This window comes from Pteronotus mesoamericanus, unplaced genomic scaffold, assembly GCF_021234165.1.
Source record: "Pteronotus mesoamericanus isolate MK-2021 breed Mesoamerican mustached bat unplaced genomic scaffold, CSHL_Meso_final contig_116, whole genome shotgun sequence".
In the NCBI taxonomy this organism is placed as follows: domain Eukaryota; kingdom Metazoa; phylum Chordata; class Mammalia; order Chiroptera; family Mormoopidae; genus Pteronotus; species Pteronotus mesoamericanus.
In genome coordinates this window covers 42,644,453-42,652,651 of record NW_026555027.1, presented here as the reverse complement: position 1 = coordinate 42,652,651, position 8,199 = coordinate 42,644,453, and positions in this window count along the sequence as shown.

Sequence of the window (8,199 nt, the reverse complement as noted above, 5' to 3'; positions counted from 1 at the left end):
TTCCCAGGGCATGCCCACACCAGTAAGGTGACAGAATCGGGTGGTTCAGCGATTGCTCCGCATCTGGCCAATGTTCCAGGTGCTGGGACACACAAAGACAGGGGAATCCAAGTCTTGCCCTCCCAGAACTCACATGGCAATGGCGAGGCCTACTCATAAACAAGTCAGCCAACTGACACGAATCATGAGATTTCAGATGACAAGGTGCTGTGAAGTACATCAGTAAGGCTAGGAAAGTTGATGGCCAAAGTGAATACTGATGAGGGAAAGGATGTCAGCCTCGTACACCCACTCTCTACTTGAAGAGGCCTTTAATAGAAATATAATGAAAAAATGTTTTAAATTTCAGTTGGTACCGTATTAGGTCATCTCTGTGAGATTGAAAGTAGGAGTGTTGTGAATACGTATTCTCTGTAAGAACCCCTCTTGGGAAAATCTGATGTTAGTTACTTATAGGTCATGATCTGGCAACTTAGACACAGAAATATGTATTATAAAGTTATTGTACTGGAATAATTTTAAGAGCTAATTTACTGTTGGAATCCTAGGTTCACAATATTGCTTCCAGAGTTGAGCTGAGTGCTTGCAGTCTTGGCTCATTACCTTGTGTTTCTTTTTGTGTTAATGATAGTACTAATTACCTGCAGGTGTCTTTAGTTCCTCCTTTAAGGAATAGGGGTTTCACCTGGCTTAATTCCAATTAAGGTATTTACCTTTTCTCTATGCAAATTCTCCCAGCAACTGCAAGTATTCCAGTACATTTTGCTTCCAGTTAAGACTGTGCTGTAAAATAATCAGTGCTGTTAATGGTAGCATCCAGTGCTTATGTGGGAAGGCATTCTTAAACACTACTGATAGAAATAAACTTTGGTACCAAAGTACCAAACCTTCTACCAAAGGTTTAGCAACTAGCAAGCTGGGAGAAAACAGGCTGATTTGGAATGTTTTGCCAATTTTAATGGTATAAATACTCTTATCATGGCCAATTTCAAGGTACCAACATGATGTCACCGAATGCAGAGTTGGGAAGACATGTGCCCATGTGAGCTAGCTCTTCTGGAGGGCAATTTAAATAGATGGCAAGATCCACTAAATTCATGTCTAGGAATTTATTCCTAAGGAATATTCAGCTGTACAAATATTTATACATCTTAATATTCATTACAGTTTTATTTTTAATTGGTGAAAAACTAACAATAGTCTAAATGTCTTCTAAGAGGTCAATGCTTAAGTAAATTGTTGGGGATCTATTCAATAGACTATTATGTGGCCTCCTAAAATCTTGTTTCTAAGGAAGATTTAATTACCTGGAGAAATGAGTATGTTAGTGAAAAATCAGGAAATAATATATTTTCTGTAATCCCAACATATGTTAAGTGTACTAGAAAAAATATAGCAAGTGTTCATAGTAGTTATCTCTGAGTGGGGAGATTATGGATGGTTTTTGGTTTTTTTATACTTCTACATATTTTCCAAAGGAAAAAAATATAATTGTAAGAAAGATTATGCTCTTAGATTACATTTAGACAGTTTTTACTACCTATTGTTTTGCCTTTTATGTCATGAGGGCAACAAACATAGTTTCAAGATGATTTGTCTTTGAATAAAAAAAATACATTAATGACGATAATGGCAAATATCAGTATGGTGTTTTCTAGTTAGAAACTTCCAAACAGAAAATACAGTTCAAAGGTTAGTCCTTATAATATATATATCCCCTTCGTAACTGATAGAGTTACTATAAACATATACATTTCTCCTACAAATAGTTTTTTAAAGAAAACATGGGTTGTGTACAATGGAATTTTTAACCACTTTAAGGCCATACTTAAAAAAAATCAAGGTAAAAGTCACATACAGTTAACCACACATTTTAAGTATAATACTCAATTAATTTTGATAAATTAATTTGAGTATTCATATATGTGACCACCACCCTGATCAAGATAGAGGACATTTCCATCATTCCAGAAAGTTCCCTAATATAGGGGCATAGTTTGAAGTATACAGACTACATTTGATTATAAAAATAATTGCAGTCAGAAATATGGCTTAGTCATGCCAGTAAATTATAAAGATAGGTCTCAAGACTTAAATTTTACCAGTGTCTGAAACAAACAAGTAATTTTATTTAACATTTGCTGGCAGCCAAATATGGTCCAATGCCCATGGGTTTATCAGCAGTGCCAAAATCATTCAGAGAAAAACTTTACTCCTTAGGTAGCAAAAGCTTTGCTGATTAATTTAACAATGAGCTAATTATAATAGCTTCTTATAATTAGTCCAAGGCAGGAGGTTTCATTTCATTTACATCAAACATGTCCATCACTGGTATCTTTTGGGCCCAGAAAGCAATCTTAGTTTTCCTGTTGAAATGGACTAATACCACCTGAAGAGACATGGACTGAAGAAAGAACGGCACAGATTTAATTTTCACTCATTCACCAGATTAAACTTTTACTGCATGTCAGGAACTGCTAAGTACTGGAGTTACAGCAGAGATCAAAACAGACAAAATCCCTTTCCTCACAGACAAAAGTGACCAAAAAACCCCTTAAAAAAGACCAAACCACAAACCACCCCCACAAATCAGTCCAAAATTTAATGTTAGTGAGAAGTCTGGAGAAAAAGAAAGCAAGGTAAGGGGCTCGGGAGCGACGGGGTGGGGGCAAGAGTGTTGTTTTAGTGTGATCATGGAAAGCCTCTCTAAAAAAAGGATATTTGCAGAGGTCGAGAAAAAGGGAGGAATGGCACTATGTAGGTTTCTGGAAACAGCAAATGTGTAAGCCCTGAGGTGAGAATGTGCTTTAAGCTTCTGAGAATGAGAAGGATGCCAGAGACGGAGGAGGGGTCACACTATCACACTATATAGGACATTCTAGGCCGTGATAAGGACTTTGCAATTGGGAATTATGGGAGTCTTCTGTTTTGTTTTGTTTTTTTTAAACCAAAAGTCAGTATATTTTATTCTGGAATTACCTGTGTTACTTCAAAAATGATAAAAATAAAAAGGTTTTCATCATTTACAGAAATGGGTTTCAAAAACTGAAGCTTATTATAGAACTATAGAGAAGGTTATATTTCTGCATTAGTTTTTAAAACTAACTTATTCAGGAATAATTTTAGATTTACAGAAAGGTTGCAATGATGGTACAGGGAGTTATCCTTTATCCAGTTTTCCCTGTCACTAACATCTTAAATTACCACGGTTCATTTGTCAGGACTAGGACATTGACACCAGTATATTACAATACTATTAATTAAACTCCAGGTTTTATTAGGATTTCATTAGTTTTTCCATTAATGTCTCTTTCTATTCCAGGATCCAATCCCTGGTACCATATTGCATTTGGTTGCCATGTCTCCCTAATTTCCCTTGGTCTGTGACAGTTTCTCCATCTTTCCTTGTTTTTTATGACCTTGGCTCTCCTGAGGAGAACTGGTCAGGTTCTGCAGAATGTTCTCCAACTTGGATTACTCTGTTGCCTTTCTCATGATTAGACGAGGGCTCTGGGTTTTTGGAAACTAGGCCACAGAGGTGAGGTTTCCATCTCATCATGTCATATCAAGTGGTCCCTGATAACCACATGGCGTCACTGGGGATGTTAACTTTCATGATTAGGTTAGGGTAGGTTTTCCAGATTTCTCTACCACAAAGTTGCTATAGTCTCCTTTCCCTCTTCTATTCTTTCCTATCTATCGCACCCTCAGGAAAAGAGAGGCAGTAGGAATTAAGCTTCTTTGGAGTGTTTTAAGCAGAGGAGCAACACAATCCTATTTGTGCTCGAAAAGAGTCACTCTGTGTAGAGAACAGACTGTAGGAACAACAGCAGAGTCAAGGAGACTAGGCAGCATCCAGGTGAGAGATGGCAGCCTGGACTAGAGTGAGAGTTGTTGAAAGAATGAGAGTTGTTGACGTCTGATTATACTGAGGAGATAAAGCATCCACGTCTTACATGGCCTTTTCCACTTTACTGCCACTTGGGTAGTGATAGGCATTATCTTGTTTTACTTATTACGGCATCACTTCCTGGAAGGTCAGTGCTCTGCTTTTATAGTTGTGTATTATAATTATTGTTGATTGACTCATTTGCATTCTCAAAATAGGCCTAATTGGTTTCTTAAGCCAAGCAACAAATGTCACAGGCTAGGGGAGTTAATTTCTTCAGAACCTCCTATGCCTTATTTTAGGTGTTTCATATTCTTTGTGAGTATGAGTTTCAAGGCCCACAAAAAAGAAAGGATATAGCTTTATTTTTCTATAAGTGAACTTAAATTTTACCTTAAACATTTTTTTTCTGATGTAAAAGACAGTCCAGTTATATCTATGTCAATTCAGTTCCTTAGGTGACTTACATTAGTCGTTTCATACATAAACTCATGTAAATCTGGGCTTTCTGTCTTATTCCTCTCCTTCTTCCTGATAATTGATCCTCAAAACTGCAAAGATTTGTGAATATGCTGCTGTAGATGTGGAGGAGAGGATGGAAATCTTTCTTGATCTTGATCTGTTGAGATCTTGTTCCACCTCCCATGAGATAAAGCTGTTTGAGCATGTCCTTCTCCACACTGGCCATCTCCTAGGAAATAATTGCATTCTCGTCAGCTCCCCTGAGGGAGTGTACATGCAATGTCTCCTCATTCAGCCTTGAGACCCCCTTATAGGTTTACCAGTAGACCCTTTTAGAGCAAGTGGTATTCAAGCCCCCTCTCCTCAGGGCTTCTCCAACCTACAAATGCTCTGTCACCTCCCACCTCAAGCACCGCCCCTCCATACAGGGATTTGGTCTAAGGATGCAGGATCGTGACCTCTAGATCAACATCTAAATTTGTTCTCTTCACTTTTCCCAGTTTGTAGATGGCTCTTGTAGATGGCATGGAGGCAAAAGTAAAGGAGATGGAAGAGGAACAGGTTGTATTCTCCCAGGTCTTGTTTTTTCCAGGAGCTGAGCCTTTGGAGAAATAAAATCAAAATTTTACTTATTTTGTACGTACTATGCATTGAGAAATGGGAGGCTGGAGTAGAGTAGAGGCTAGGGTAGAAGAGGACGGGGGTGGAAAACTGACTGGCAGGGCAATGCTTGGGCTGAGACTTCATATATCAACTGTCACATAATGATTTCATGTGCTCTTTATATTATTTCTATGAGTTTTATCTTCTTATCAGAAAGTTTGTTAAGAGAAGTTACAAAAAATTGTCCAAGTATGTACAGATAGTATGTTGGTAGAACTTGGAATCCAAAAGCAGGTCTGTTCTGACACCAAAGCCCATGTTTCACCTGTCACAGTTCATAATCATACTCATATTCTAATATTTTCCTTCTATGTGAATGGCCTGAAGCATTCCAGGGGAAGCAATGAGTGGGTGTGCGTTATGGGTAGGAACAATTGAGGGCACCTACCTGGTCAGTAGGTGCCTAACATCTCTTTCTTTTCAGATTTCAACATTCACTAGTAATTATTGAATGCCCATAATGTGGTGCAGAGATACAATAGTGAACAAGCCAGTTCTTGCCCTTCAGGAAGTTAGAGCCAGGAAGAGGAGAGAGACAAGTCAAAAGATAGCTAAAGGACAGCATAGTGAAGTGCCATGAATGAAGGGCAACAGCTTACATGAGAGACTCAGAAGGAGCCTACCTCTGCCCTCGGGGATCTGCAAAGGCTTCCTGGGAAGTTTGGGGTTTAACGCACAGAGCTGGCTATACAAGAGGATCCCATGGGATGCGGGGTGGTAGAGGGTGGAATGCTATAACCCATGACAAACCTTCCAGATCTTTTTGTAAGTGATGTTCTGCCCTTACTCCTTCAAAGCAAGGTGAACTGAGCTGCAGTGAGGCAGGGCCAAGGGAGGCCATCTATTCTCTGGCCCACCCTCTAAGATAATGGAGTCCAGTCTGTAACCAAAGGTTGGCTGTCCCTACCATCCCCCAATGAATACTGCATCCTCTGCAGCCAAGGCTTCCACTACTTCTCATTGATTGCCTCTGAAAAGGCTTCTACTGTTTGGCATCCAGCCTGTTCCCCTTCTAGCCCGTGGAGTTCTTTTCATTGGCTTTGCCTCCCCTCTGGCCTGAACTAGGCTGCATTTGTGAGGTAAACACCACGAGGGCAATCAAATACTGCAGAAATACAGCAGAAAGATGCAAAGCAAACTACACCATTTCTTCCTCCCTGGATTTAGAGGCCCTGGGAAGAGCCAAGGGGAGGGTGCTGCTGGAGACTGCTTATTCTTGCTTGAACAGGCAGTGTTTAAAAGAAAGAAAAGAAATGTAGTTATTTTCGAAATTCGGCTTTCTCCTCCATTCTCTCCCTGCTGCAGGCTCCTATTCAAAGACTCATTTTCTCCCTCAGACATTTCAGTGTCTGAATTTATTTCACATAAAAAGCATGACATATGTTTTCTTTTTAATATACTTTTTAAGGTGACAGTGAATTTCCTCAATTTCCAGCATTTTCTGCTGGTTGCTTCGACAGGGGAACACAGAACAAACCTGAGCAGGTGCGGCTGCCAGAAGGAAGCCCAAGGGCCAGTGGCAGTACTGTGACGCTTGTCTCTGGGGGTTTAAATGCGCTGGTGGAGCATCTCACCACAACGTGCAGGCTTTTATGCTTCTGGGGACAGTGAGTCCCTGAGGCCTGGGGAAGAACAGAGTGTGATTCAATGGCCTGTGTGCTGGGCTGGGCTTCAGGAAGGCAAGCGTCTGGTGCTGTCTCTGGGGAGGGATCTGGAGCAAGTCCCTCCATCTCTGGCTGTTTCTGGACTTGGGAGTTTGAATCTGAGCCAGATACAAGCACTTTGTCGCCTTCAGAAATGTGGGGCCAGTGAGGGGGATTTGTGCCCTCCACCCTCTCACATGCACACTTTCTGGAGGCTATACGCTAAGTGACTGAGTTTAAACCCCACGCAGAAGATACAGATCAGTGAAAATGCTGGTGAGGAGAAAAGGGAGTATTGTTCCTTTATATAACAACATCTGAACTATGATTTAATTAAAAAATGAATGTGCTGTATACCTTCTCTCTGGGAGATGCATGTAGTTGTCAGGAAAAAGGAAACAGAATTTGTTGTGTGACCTCACTGAGTCTTCACGACAACTGTCTATTCAGGGATCCCAAACACCCGGGGTGTGGACTGGTACCACCCGTGGCCTGTCAGGAACCCAGCTGCACAGCAGGAGGTGAGCAGCAGGAGAGCGAAAGGATGGGGACTGCTGTTTGCAGATAGTATCATTTCTATTTTGGAGGTGAGGAAATTGAGGCAGAGAGGTCACAGAATTAGCAAATTAAGTAGCTTCTAGTTGTCCCAGGTCGGGGCGGCGCCGTGAGCCTCCGTAGAGCCGCTGGCAGTGCTGCGGGGCGCCAAGGTTTGAGATGGAGCTTTCCTGCTTGTGCCCTTGGCAGCCACTTCCCTCTTCAGGGTCTGATTCTTCAGGATCATCTAGTCTTTCTGGCTTCACAGGGTTGTTGCGACAACCATGGCTATGAGATGACATGGGGAAGTGCTTCGTAAATGACAGTGCGTTATACAAATACCAGAGGGAATCATTAGCACTTCATTGCCACTGAGCAAGGCACACCTTGATGAAGTACTGCAACGTTGAGCTAAGGGACTTGCTATATAGTTTGTCTTCTGCAGCAGAACACTAACTGCGGCCTCTTCTCACTGGGGCACATTCCTCACTCTGGGCTGATGCAAAGTGCAGCCCATATGGCAGGTACTTAATGCCCACGAAGAGGGTGGGTAGGGTTATCCTTAAGAGCACAGCTGTTGGAGCCAAGTCTCCTTCCTCTGTTCCTCTGCCACTTGCCAGCTTTGTGACTTTGGGCAAGTTACTTAATTTCTCTGTGTTTTCTAATCCGTAAAATGGGGCTGATAATACTACCTATCCCACATGATTATTGTGAAGATTAAATGAGTCAATTCATCCACAGCTCTTAGAACAATGCATGGATCATAGTGTGTGCTATGGAAGTGCTGTCTGGCTATTACACTTGCTAGCTGATTTTGACCAACCTTGATAGAATTTTCAGGAACCACACATCGGTGGCAGTGGTAAGCTTTGTGGTAGAGCTCTATAATACAGAAGGCTTCACATCAACGGCTTTCCCTGCAGATAGCATTCCTCATGGCTCACTGAGAAATGGCTTCTCTGACTAATTTTCCATGTGGAATAAGTGCTGTGCCAAGCCTGGTGAAGA